The sequence below is a fragment of the Callithrix jacchus genome, chromosome 22 (genome assembly GCF_049354715.1).
Source record: "Callithrix jacchus isolate 240 chromosome 22, calJac240_pri, whole genome shotgun sequence".
Classification (NCBI taxonomy): domain Eukaryota; kingdom Metazoa; phylum Chordata; class Mammalia; order Primates; family Cebidae; genus Callithrix; species Callithrix jacchus.
In genome coordinates, this window is record NC_133523.1 from 40,525,227 (window position 1) to 40,538,775 (window position 13,549).

The following is a 13,549-nucleotide window of genomic DNA, read 5'->3' on the forward strand; positions in this document are numbered from 1 at the left end:
GAGGCTGAGGTAGGAGAATCACTTGAACCCGGAACATGGAGGTTGCAGTGAGCCAAGATCATCCCACTGGACTCCAGCCTGGGCAACAGAGCAAGACTCCATCTTAAAAAAAAAAAAAAAGACATGGTAGAATTATTTAACAATTACTTGACTTGATTTACTATGAAATGTTTAATGATGAATTAGTTAACCTTGATTTTGCCAGTTTCTTCTGTATTTTGAAACCAATACTTTTTTTCTGGCTCAAAAATGTTTGAAAGGTGCTGAAGAAAGAACTGTTCCTCCCCACTGGGCCTGTGCAGGCTTGTGGACACAGGGCTACAGTATTTCCGCACAAATGTGCAAAGTTGGTAAATTTGAGTGTTTGATTCTCATAGCCACGAAGAGCTCAGCATGACTCGTGGTGGGTAAGAGGCAAGCTTTGGTCTGTTTCCTCTTCCTGCTGCAGCTGAACTATTAATAAAATCATTCTGAACAGCTTTTCTGAAATGTAGAAATAAGCCTAGAAGTCTATTTTGTGGATTTCTTTTTATTATAGGAAAAAAATGTGGATATTTTTTATTACAGGAAAAAAATCTGGTAGGATCTACACCAACAGGTTAGCAGGGTTCCTCTCTGGGCTGGGGGCTTAAGGGAGGGGCCTCTGCTTCAGACATATATTGTTTACAACCAACCAGAGTTTAGTGGCTTCCAACAATGACTTACTAGGATTCAGAGGGCTGACTGGGTGGTTCAGCTGCGGGTCTCTCCCTGGGTCACTTGTGTGCCTAATGTCAGCTGGTAGTGGGTTGGTTCTCCCCCACACGGCCTCTCAGCATTCACCTGGGCTTTCAGTATTTGGTAACCCAGCTTTAGCTTCCTTGCAAGATGGCAGCTGGCATCCAAGTGAGCAGCAGTGGGAGCCATCTTGCCTCTTAAGGCCTAGGCTTGAAATTGACACTTCACTCTGGTACATTCTATTGGTCTGCCCAGAATCAAGAGGTGGGGAAATAGACGCCCCTGGTGGTGGGAGGAGTGATGAGAGCTAAAGGGAAGGGAGGAACTGTTGGCAGCCATCTTTGAAGGCAGCTGACCTCGGTGTCTTTCTGTGTTTTCTAGTATGCCTAGAATAATAGTAAAACTGCCTGGAATATTATATAATAATGCCTAGAGTATTATAAAAAATAATGCCAGATATGTATTATTTTTTATGATGGTAAAGGTATTTTTAAAAATAATATAATAAATTGTGGGAAACTTGTTGGTTGGACCAGGAATCGATAGAAATAAGTGAAACCTTGCTGGGTATGGTGGCTCATACCTGTAATCCCAGCACTTTGGGAGGCTGAGGTGGGCAGATCACTTGAGGTCAGGGGTTTGATACCAGCCTTGGCCAACATGATGAAACCTTGTCTCTACTAAAAATACAAAAATTAGCCAGGCGTGGTGGCAGGTACCTGTAATTCCAGCTACTCGGAAAGCTGAGGTGGGAGAATCCCTTAAACCTGGGAGGCAGAGGTTGCAGTGAGCCAAGATTGCACCACGGCACTCCAGTCTTGGCAACAGAGTGAGACTCTGTCTCTAAAAAAAAAAAAAAAGGAAACCCAAATTATTGAATTAAGGCTGAATTGGGCTGAAGAGTTTGTGGAAAGGTGAGGTCAGGCTATATCAGTCCTTTTGGGCCTGTTGGGGGTTTATGCTGAGAACATCAGGGGCCATGGAACTTCCTAGGAGAGAGGAAAGGCACATCCACCTTCCATCTGGGAAAGAAACCCCTGCTGGTGTTCTAGAGTGCTGAGCTTTAGCTGGGGCAAATGTGGGGGAGATGAGAGGGCTGCAGACTAGTGAGCCACGTGGGAGGGAAGGGAAGGCCCAGGATAAGGAGGAGGCTGGAGATGACAGGACAGTGTCACGGTGTTAGACCCAGTGAAAGTTTTCCCATAATCCCCAATATGGCAATAGATTCCTTTTCCTTTTTCTTTTTGAGACGGAGTCTCGCTGGGTAGCCCAGGCTGGGGTGCAATGGCACAATCTCGGCTCACTGCAACAACCTCCGCCTCCCAGGTTCAAGTGATTCTCCTGCCTTGGCCTCTGTGTGCACCACCACGCCCAGCTAATTTTCATATTTTTAGTAGAGATGGGGTTTTGCCATTGTTGGCCAGGCTGATCTCAAACTCCTGACTCAGATGATCTAACCGCCTCAGCCTCCCAGAGTGCTAGGATTACAGGCATGAGCCACCATACCCAGCCAATTTCTCATATTTTACTACAATAGTAATGTATGCTCCTAGAAAGAATTCAGATATAGATTCATTATAAAACCATTATGAAGAAAGTAATAATCAGCTAGAATTCTTCAAGCAGAAATATGATAGTCCCCGTTATTTGGTTGTATACTAATAACCTTCTGTTGCATAGACACAGATTCAGATGTGGATAAGGATACAGATATAACTGGGAATCGAAAACCGGTGTAGGTAAGGACACAGACATATAGACATTGATGTGTATTTGCGCGTAGCGAGGATGTAAATGTAGCTGGTAATAGACATGTATGTTATGGTGACTGAATGGGGTCACCTCTCAAAAATACAATCCATATCCTAATCCCTGGAACCTGTGAGCGTGACCTTATTTACAAAAAGGTCTTTGCACCAGGCATGGTGGCTCACGCCTGTGACCCCAGCACTTTGGGAAGCCGAGGCGGGTAGGTCACTGGAGGTCAAGAGTTTGAAACCAGCCTGGCCAATGACGTGAAACCCTGTCTCTACTAAAAATACAAAAAGCTGGGCATGGTGGCAGGTATCTGTAATCCCAGCTACTTGGAGGCTGAGGCAAGAGAATCGCTTGAACCAGGGAGGCAGAGGTTGCAGTTAGCAGAGATCATGCCACTGCACTCCAGCCTGGGCATCAGAGAAAGACTCCGTCTCTCAAAAAAAAAAAAAAAAAAAAAAGTGGTCTTTGCAAGCATAATTAATGATCTCAAGATGAGCTAATCCTGGATTCTCTGTGTGGGTCCTAAATCTAATTGCTGCAGGGCAGGTGAGCCCCCAAATTGGGGATTAGCACAGGAAGGTTTTTGGCTTTGCCTTTGAAAGAATTCAAGAGCAAGCCGGTGGTGGTAGCAACTTTTACTGGACCCCGGTGCACAGCTGCAGCAGAGGGACTGCCCCTTGCAGAGCAGGGCTGCCCGAAAGGCCGTGTGCCCAGAGGAGCAGCTCAGAGCTGCTGTCGTATTTATACCCATTTTTAATTATGTGCAAATTAAGGGGCAGATGATGCAGACATTTCTAGGAAAAGGGCAGCAACTTCCAGGTCACTGGGTGGCTGCCGTGGAAAGTGGTGGTAACTTCCGGATGTTGTCACGGCAATGGTAAACTGACATGGCACTGGCGGGCCTGGCTTACCCAAAGCTGCTTCTGCCCTGTCTGTGTTTTGGCTTGTTCTCAATTTAGTCTGGTGTCAGAGTCCTGCCTCCAGAGTCAAGCCTCCTAGATCACAATGACAAATGTCCTATTAAGACACAGCACAAGGCTGGGCACTGTGGTTCAAACCTGTAATCCCAGTACTTTGGGAGGTGGAGGCAGGTGGATCACTTGAGGGCAAGAGTTCGAGACCAGCTTGGCCAACATGGTGAAACCCTGCCTCTACTAAAAATACAAAAATTAGCTGGGCATGGTGGCACGTGCCTGTAATCCCAGCTACTCGGGAGGCTGAGATGACAGGATCACTTCAGCCTGGGAGGGAGAGGCTGCAGTGAGCCGAGATCACACCACTGCCCTCCAGCCTGGACAACCGAGCAAGACTCTGTTCCCCACCCCCAACAAAAGGCAGAGCAGAAGAAAAGACACAGAGAAGAGGAGAAGGCCAGAGACTGGCACTAAGAGACACCAAGAGCCGCCAGAAGCCGGAGTAGGCAAGAATCCTTTCTGACTCTCCTCAGAACCTTCAGAGCCGACAGGGCCCTGCTGGGATCTTTGTTTTGAGCATCCGGCCTCCGGAACTGCGAGAAAATAAGCTTCTGTTATTTTTAGCCACCAAGTTTGTGAGAACTTATTACAGCAGCTCTAGAAAACTAACACACACAGCTGGGCACAGTGGCTCACGCCTGTAATCCCAGCACTTTGGGAGGCCGAGGCGGGCGGATCACAAAGTCAGGAGTTCAAGACCAGCCTGGCCAGCAGAGTGAAACCCTGTCTCTACTAAAAATACAAAAAATTACCCAGGCATGGTGGCAGGCACCTGTAATTGCAGCTACTTGGGAGGCTGAGGCAGGAGAATCGCTTGAACCTGGGAGGTGGAGGTTGCAGTGACCCAAGACCGCGCCACTGCACTCCAGTCTGGGCAACAGAGTGAGACGCCATCTCAAAAAAAATAAAATAAGTTTCGGGGATGGGGGACAGACACGATCCAGGGGACTTGAACCCAGGTAGTAAAGCTCAGAGGCATGTTGTCATAGGATCGCTGAAAAAGCAAAACTCAGGAGGTGGTTTAACCTTTACGGTGAGTCTATGACAGTGGAGGTTTCCAGGTTGCAAGGGACTGCTTAAAAGCATTTGTCTTATATTGTTAGGGGAAGGCAACTTAAGCTTCGTTTATGATTATCAGAGGCATTCATGAGAAATAACCTAAATTGGCCGGGCATGGTAGCTCATATCTGTAATCCCAGCACTTTGGGAGAATGAGGCAGGCAGATCACTTGAGGTCAGGAGTTTGAGATCAGCCTGAGCAACATGGTGAGACCCTGTCTCTACTTAAAAACAAAAAAACAAAAATTAACCAGGTGTCATGGCATATGCCTGTAATCCCAGCTACTTAGGAGGCTGAGGCACAAGAATTGCTTAAACCAGGAGATGGAGTCTGCAGTGAGCTGAGATTCTGCCACTGTACTCCAGCCTGGGAAACAGAATGAGAGTCTATCTCAAAGAAAGAAGAAAAAAAAGAAAGGAAGGGAGGAAGGAATTAACAGAGAAAGGAAAGAAGGAGAGAGAGAGAGAGAGAGAAAGGGAGGGAGGAAGGGAAGGACAAACCTAAGTTAGGTTTTGCTTACATTCAAAAGTCAAAGTGCATTAGGTTTTGCTTATGTGGCCTGGTTCTGTCTTCTTGGGGAATTCTCCGTCCTGTCCACCCCGTTACTTCTGCGTGTGTGTGTAAAACAGGGTCTGACTCTGTTGCCCAGGCAGGAGTGACGCGGCATGATCACAGCTCACTGCAGCCGCAACCTCCTGGGCTCAGGTGATCCTCCTGCCTCAGCCTCCCAACTAGATGGGAGCACCGGCATGCACACGCACCACTTTGTGCAGCTAATGTTTTTTTTCTTTTGTAGAGATGGAGTCTTGCCATGTTGCCCAGGCTGCTCTCAAACTCCTGGGCTCAAGGATCCTCCCAATTTGGCCTCCCAAAGTGTTGGGATCACAGGTGTGAGCCGCTGCACCTGGCTCCCCCATTTTATTTTAACAACTTTCCCCTTTTGACATAGCAAGCTGAGGAGATAATGAGATAGTATAATATTACTTTCGGGGAGCACCACTGGCTGGGACAGATGGGTGTACAGTCATTGTTGACAGCTACACAGTCATCTTAGACATGCGTGGTAGGGTCCTCAGGTTTGCCAGGTTGTCTAATCCAGATGGGTATCGCTGGTTGCCTGAGTGGCTGCTGAGTGAGAGCCAAGCAAAAGGGGCTTCCCCTTATAAAGTCATCAGATCTCGTGAGACGTATTCACTAGCAGGAGCGCAGTATGGGGGAAACTGCCCCCATGATTCAATTATCTCCGACCCGGTCCCTCCCACAACACGTAGGAATTATGGGAGCTACAAATTCAAGGTGAGGTTTGGGTGGGACACACAGCCAAACCATATTGAGGGGGTGTTACAACTCCTGATCTCGCCCACTGGGAAGCATGAGGCCCAGCTTCAGGCTGTGGATGGAGCGCCCTGGAACACAGGCAGAGGAGCGACAGACAGCAGCCTGGGGACAGAACAAGGGGCTACCCCCGAGCCCACTCCCACCCCAGGGAATAGAGCGGGCCCATGTGGAATGCTCTGGGCTGGAGCAGAGGGCGCCTGGGCCCCACTCACTCATGATCTCAATGTCCAGGGAGTCCACCACAGAGCGCTTGTGCTCGTCGCCCGCGATGGCCCGCTCAAAGGCCTTCTGCTTCACGATCTTGTTGCACTCCTGGTATTTCATTTTGGCGTCCTTGTCATGGGGCTTCACCTTGACCACCTGGGTGGGAGGGAAGGGGTGTGCATGGTGAGGCCAAGGTGGGGGCACAGAGGCTGCCCAGCCCTGGGCTCCACAAACGCTGAAGTCACACTGCCAAGCTGCCAGGTGCTGGCCATGCAACCCTGGACATATTTAATTAACCTCCAAGCCTTGGTTTCTGCACCCCAAAACTACATAGCTAATCTGGTCACACAGTCTGCCGGTCTAAGGACCACAGGCTCACCTCCATGTCCCCCGTGGGAATCAGCACAGGCTGCAACACCTCCAGGCCTTACGCCAGCAGCCTCTCAGATTCTCAGGCCTTTGGCCTCAAATTGAGAATGACACCTTTGGCTTCCCTGGTTCTGAGGCCTTCGGACTTGGTCTGAGCCACGCTCCCTGCATCCCAGGGTCTCCAGCCTGCAGACGGCCTCGGGACTTCTTAGCCTTATGGAGCTAATTGCCCAATAAACCCCTTTTACCATCTCTCTCTACACTTGTCCTATTGATTCTGTCTCTTTGGAGAACTCGGACTAAAATACTTACTCTGTGAAACCAACAGGGCCGTTCCTGGCCATCTCCCAGCCCCCAGGGAGGTGAAACCCCATGGCGTACCTGGGCACCAAAGGGCTCAATTCAGGTGAGCTGTAATTATTATTATTATTATTATATTTTGAGATGGAGTCTCACTCTGTCACCCAGGCTGGAATGCAGTGGCAAGATCTCAGCTCACAGCAATCTCCACCTCCCGGGTTCAAGCAATTCTCTGTCTCAGCCTCCTGAGGAGAAGCTGAGATTACAGGCACACGCCACCATGCCCAGCTAATTTCGTATTTTTAATAGAGATAATGTTTCACCATCTCGGCCAGGCTGGTCTTGAACTCCTGACCTCATGATCCACCTGCCTTGGCCTCCCAAAATATTATTATTTTGAGATGGAGTCTCACCGCGTCACTCAGGCTGGAGTGCAGTGGCACAGTCGTGGCTCACAGCAGCCACTATCTTCCAAGTTCCAGTGATTCCTCCTGCCTCAGCCTCCCAAGTGGTTGGGATTACAGGTGCCCACCACCACACCTAGCAAATTTTTCTATTTTTCGTAGAGATGGGGTTTCACCATGTTGGCCAGGCTGGTCTCAAACTCCAGACCTCAAGTGATCTGCCCACCTCAGCCTCCCAAAGTGCTGGGATTCCAGGCACAAGCTACTGCACCTGTCCAAGGTGAGCTGTAATTATTCTTTTTATTGTTATTCCCACAGCCCTGGAGCCTGGGGCTCTGTGCCTGCTACTGCCTGCCAGACAGGAGGGGCCTGGGCCCGCAGGGCCGTTCTCCTCCGCCAGCTCAGTGCCAGGCCCCTCTGGCTGCCTGCCCAGCCCCAGGACTCCTGAGAGCCTGGATCCCAGGTCCTGGGGGGCAACGGGCTCCTCCCAGTGGCTGCTGTGGCCCAGAATTCTGACCTGACCTCAGCAGCAACCCCCACACTGGCTGCTCCCATCCCAGGGAAGTCTACCTCCCACCCCTTCACCCAGCTGACACTGAGCCTCGTCCTGGACTCAACCCCCAAAGCCTGGCAGTCATTTCACTTCTGCCGAGTCAGCCTCCTGAGCATCTCTCAGATCCAGCCACTCCCTTCTCACCCTCCAGTCCCACCCAGCCCTGGCCTGGTCTCTCCTGCCCAGGTTCCTGCCTCAGCCTCCACCTGACCTCGCAGCCTCCCATCCTGCCCCTCCAGAGGAGTGTTCCTAAAGCACCAACCTGACCCTGTCTTTTCCCTACTCAGAATCTCGCAGGGCTCCCCAGAGCCTCCCACAGAAAGTCCTGCCTCTCCCAATGGCCCTGTGTGATCTGCTCCTGACAGCCTCATCATAACCTCCTCCCGCCTCCCACGCTGCAGCCCTCCACACTCACCACCTCCGAGCCAGGCTCTGCTCACCTCTGGGACTTTCTCACAGGATTCTTTCTGCCTGAAGGTCAAAACTATTGACCTCCTAGAGAGAACCCCAGGTGTGCATCCAGAGACCCAGCATCCCCCACCTCTTATCCACTCTCTCACCCCACTGTGAGAGCTGAAAGGTTGTTTCTGACCATTTGGGGACAGAGCCCACCCCAGGAGGCCCACCAGATTCTCCCTCAGGCCCACTAGGGCCCACCAGCAGCAGGACCCACCCTGGGGGACTGGGAGTCGTAACCCTCTAGGCTGAAAGGGACCTATGGGAGTTCTGTGTGGGGACATAGGGCTCCAGGCCTGGGCCTGGTCAAGAGATGAGTGGCTGGCAGCTCCCAGCAGACCACCCGGCTGGGGATGACCCCCGAGGGTGAGAGAAAGAAACCCCTCTCCCAAACTAGGAGTGGGCCAGGGTCCTGGACTTTGCCCCGATGTCTCCCTCCCACACCCTGCACACCTTCCGCCACCCCATCCCACCCCTTCTGCAGCCTCCACATTGGGTCCAGCCCCAGCCTCACCCGTCCCATTCATCCACATGACATTGCAAACCCGACCCTGCTTCTCCCCTACTCTAAAGCTTTCTGTGGCTCTGCTCCCCAGTGCCCCGGGAACAAGTTGGGCTCCTATGAAGCCCTGTATCCCGCAGTTCCATCCTCTCCACAGTGTTAAGCTCTACTCAGTTGAGGTTCCTGTGTCTCCCCCTACCGGGCTGTAAACCCCTGGGAAGGTAGGGCCTGAGTTGTTTCAGTCCCTATCTAGGCAGGATCAGACCCTGATGAATGCACTGGAGGGAGGGAGGGAAGGAGGGAGGGAGGGAGGAAGACGGGGAAGGAGGGTGATGCCCTTTAAAAAAACCTGTAGTTCCATCTTTCTCCCTGAACTGGCTCCCCATGCCCACCAGAGGGTGCTCTGACCCAGCAAATTCTTCATACAACAACAGCCCGTTCTACACACAAAAGAGAATTAGGAAAACAAGGATTGACACCAATAATTGATACTTAAAGCCCGATGGTGACCAGTACCTGTGCTAAATCCTCCGTGTGCCTAACTCAACACCGCAACTCTGAGAGTAGCTTGTAAATGAGGAAAGTGAGCTTCAGAGAGGTCGTTTAACTTTCCCAGTGTCACACAGCACATAAGCTGCAGAGAAGCTTCCAGCTGGCCTTGGTGACGGACTGACCCACAAGACCCTCTGTGCCTGGCCCTGCCACCTCCTACCCAACCACAATCCTGCTGCTCAGACACACCCTTCCACTCCCAGCTCCTTAAACATCCTGTCCTCCATTTAGTCACTGGGATCTTAGCCCACTGGCTGCCTCAAAAGCACCTCTTCCCTTTCCCTACCCCCACCTCCCACAAATAGTCACCTCCTCTGAGAAGCCTGCCCTGACCCAGAGTTAGCTCCAGCTCTTCCAACCCACCTCCCCGAAGAATCCAGGCTTTCCCTGTGCTCCAGGAGGCATGGCTTCAGTCATCATGATGTTCCCAGAAAGGAAAGAAGAAGGGGAAGGGAAGGGGAAGGGGAAGGAGAAGGGGAAGGGGAAGGGAGGAAAAATAAAGAGGGAGGGAAAGGGAAAGAAAGAGAGAGAAGGAAGGGAGGAAGGGAAGAAAGGAAGGAAAGAGAGAGAAGGGAGGGAGTGGAAGGAAGGAAGGCGAGAGAAAGGAAAGAAATGGAGAAAAAGGAAGGAAAAGAGGGAAAGAGAGAGAGGGAGAAAGAAGGAAGGGAGGGAGCGAGGAAACAAAGAGAAAGGAGGGAGGAAGGGGAGGAAGGGAAGGAAGGAAGGAAAGATCAGCCTATGGGGTTGAACAAGTGAGCACTGGATGAGTGACACCCTCTCCCTCTCCCCCAGCCAGAAATTGAGACATTCTCCAACGAACACCCACAGCCAAGAAGAGGAGCTCCTGGACGTCCTAGCCAAGGGTGCATGTTCAGGCTCCCAGGACCCCGAAATTCATCCTGCTGAGGCTGTTAGGGGGTGCTGCCAGGAGTCTGTTGGAAGCCAAGGCCCCGGAGCTCCTGGAGAGGGTCCCATACTCCCTTCAGTCCCTCCCCGATCCAGGCACAGTGAGTCTCACTAATGCCATCATGCTTTTAGGGAAGATTCTCCTCCTCTCCAGCCCAGAGTCCACTCCCCTCTCCTGAGTAATTCACCTCCATTTCTCTCTGGGAAACCCCCTCCCCACTCTCCCTCCAAGTGACTCCTACAGAGCTCACCCTATCCCCTGGCTAAATTAATGAATGAAGGAGCCCCAGAACCAGCCATGTCTGAAGCCAGTTCAGATCCTGGACTTTATAGTAACATGAACCAATGAATTCCTTTTTCACTAACCTACTTAAACAAAGCTAACTTGGGTTTCTGTATTTAGAAACTAAAGATTCCTGTACATCCCACTCCTCAAAACATTCTCCAAGCCCATAAGGGAAGGAGGGTGGGGGGCTTCTCGGTGCCCTGCCAGAGAGTACATCTGGCTCCGAATGCTGGACCGGGAGTCAGACGGACAGGGAAAGGGTCTTCTGGAGTTTTTAGACCTGGCGTCATCATTTTGCGTGTTCCTGAGTCTTTTTACCTTGCTCCTGGGGCTCTGGGGCTCTTGTCAGCAGGGAACATGGTGACAGGCGCCTGGCAGAGATGGTGTCACCATCCCTGGAGCAGACCTGTCTGGCAGGCATATTCTCGGCCCCTGCATTTGCAGGACAGGCCCAAGCTCACACAGAGGGCAGACCAGCAGCTTAGCCATGGGGTGGGCTGATGATAAGAAACAGCTGATTTTCTCCCTGTTATTTTGCCCAGGTGGAAGGAGGGCTAAGTGAGTGTCTCACCTGAGGCTCATCCTAGGGCCTGGGGCTTGGCTCACCATGACAGTGCTCCCAGACACCAGTGCGGCCCAGGAACATACTGGGGCCACACCTGAGGTGCTGGTGGGACAGTTAGACATGAAAGGGACCTCCTGGTGTCATGACATGATCATTTGCAGGTGTCCCAGGGGCTCTTCCTGAAGCCCAGAGACTCCCCCCTCCACCACCAAGTCCTCACCTCTGAACAAGCTGCCTACTTTCCACTACACAGCAGGCCCAGCAGGGTCATGGTGGCACTGGCTGCCCAAAGGTCATGATTTTTCATTTTTTCGTCTCGCTCTGTCACCCAGGCTGGAGTGCAGTGGCATGATCTTGGCTTACTGCAACCTCTACCTCCCAGGTCCAAGCAATTCTCCTGCCTCAGCCTCCTGAGTAGCTGGGATTACAGGCACACGCCATCACACCTGGCTAATTTTTTATTTTTAGTAGAGACAGGGTTTCACCATGTTGGCCAGGTGGGTCTCAAACTCCTCACCTCAGGTGATCCGCCCCCCTTGGCCTCCCAAAGTGTTGGGATTACAGGCATGAGCCACCACGCCCAGCCTCATTTTTTGTTTTTTGAGACAGTCTTGTTCTGTCACCCAGGCTGGAGTGCAGTGGCATGATCTCGACTCATTGCAACTTCTGCATCTCACGTTCAAGCAATTCTCTTGCCTCAGCCTTCTAACCAGGTGTGCACCATCATGTCTGGCTAATTTTTGTATTTTCAGTAGAAATAGGGTTTCACCATCTCGGCCAGGTTGGTCTCAAACTCCTGACCTCAAGTGATCCACCTGCCTCGATATCCCAAAGTGCTGGGATTATAGGTGCAGCCACCACGCTTCTCCGGTTGTGAATTTCTGGCTTGTTTGTTTTTGTTTTTGAGATGGAGTTTTGCTTTTGTCACCCAGTCTGGAGTGCAATGGCACGATCTTGGCTCACTGCAACCTGTACCTCCCAGGTTCAAGCGATGCCTCTGCCTCAGCCTCCTGAGCAGCTGAGATTACAGGTGTGTACCACCACACCTGGCTAATTTTGTATTTTTAATAGAGACAGGGTTTCATCATGTTGGTCAGGCAGGTCTCGAACTCCTGACATCAAGTGATCCGCCCCCATCGGCCTCCCAAAGTGCTGGGATTACAGACGTGAGCCACTGTGCCCTGCTGGTTGTGTTTTTTTTTTTTACCCGGATAGAATCTGTGCCCTTGCATGAGGCCCGGCCCACAGCACAACCTTCACTCAGCCTGTTTCACCTGGCCCACCCTGGGCCCTAAACATCAAACCCACCCTAGACCTGGAGCCCCAGAGGAGGCCCCGTCCCACCGACCAAGCCTAGCTCTCTGTGTGAGGCCTGTCTCCCCAAGTCATGAAAGACCTCAGTAAGCAAACAAGATGCATATTCTCCTTTTCAGTGGGCTTCTTAAAACAAAAAACAGTCAGTCCTGTTTTTTGCAGCAGCCTGAAAATGGGTGCCATGGAAACAGTGGTAGCCAATGGAGGAGGGAGAGACAGGCCCCTGCCAGAGCCCAGGCCTGCTGCCCTGGCTGATGGGGCACAGAGGAACCATCAGGATTAAGGGGCAATGGGGAGGGGGTGTCCCCATGTGGCTGGAGTGGGAGGGGTTTCCTCATCTGGTAGCTCTGAGACGGAGCCCTGCTCTCAGAGGGATCCACGTGCATCCCTAGAGAACAGATCCGTAGTTCCCTGCGGATCCTCAGACAGCTCTGGGGAGGGATCCCGGGGGAAGTCACCGTGTCCATCCAGATAGCAGGCAGCTAGGAGCCCTGAGCCCCACTCCAGCCTTGCCACATTCGCCAGAACCGGGACTCTAAGCCCTGCGGGTGGCTTTCCAGGGTGGCATTGACTCCGTGTGCTGCAGCCCACCCCATCTCAGGCTCCCTCCTGCCCCAAGATCAGTGCCCAGGGGGCAGGACCATGGCCATGAGCCTTCTGCAGGACTGGTGCCGGGGCCTGGACGTGGACGCACACAGGGCCCTGCTGGTCACCGGCATCCTGGAGGGCCTGGAGAAGGTGCACGTCGAAGCTGCCCTGCAGCCCTCCCTCCTGCCCCTGGGCACGTTCAGGCTGTGACACATGAAGGCCTTGAGGAATGAGAAGGTCCAAGCTGCCCTGGTAGAGTTTGTGGAGGATGTCAATCACGCCGCCATTGCCAGGGAGATCCTGTGCAAGGATGGGGTCTGGAGGGTTCTGTGGAAGGACCGTGCGCAGGACATGAGGGGCGCCCACCCCTCCCACTTTGGAGACCCAGGCCCAGGGGTCAGGACAGTCGTCAAGAAAGCTGGCCTCCCTCCCAGGGCTACGAGAATAGTAGCAAGAAGAGGAGGGGTCACAGAAATTGAGCCAGAAGCTAAAAGAGGGCCCAAAGGACATGTCCATTTCCCTTGGCAAAGAGGAATCCGAGGAAGTTTCCCAGGAGAGCTTGGACATCAAGATCGAGGAGGCAGATGAGGGGGCTTGAGCAGAGATGGCAATGACAGCAGGCTGTACACAGCGCTCCAGGCAGCAGCCAGGGGGCAAGTTCACAAGAAGTGGACCCTCTGAAGCTACAAGGACGAGGTGGATG

The 13,549-nt window shown here is 52.2% G+C and overlaps 1 pseudogene across 7 annotated transcripts in view; it reads right to left on the reverse strand.

The window, feature by feature from the left end:
* PPP5D1P (uncharacterized) overlaps positions 1-13,549 on the reverse strand; it is a 105,092-nt pseudogene that overhangs the window by 38,166 nt on the left and 53,377 nt on the right. For 4 of the 7 annotated variants that reach the window (XR_013531002.1, XR_013531005.1, XR_013531003.1 and 1 more), the window contains one exon: positions 6,060-6,207. The product of XR_013531002.1 is annotated as an uncharacterized PPP5D1P, transcript variant X3 (transcript). The other 3 variants (XR_013531004.1, XR_013531001.1, XR_008478454.2) reach the window with 3 other exon arrangements.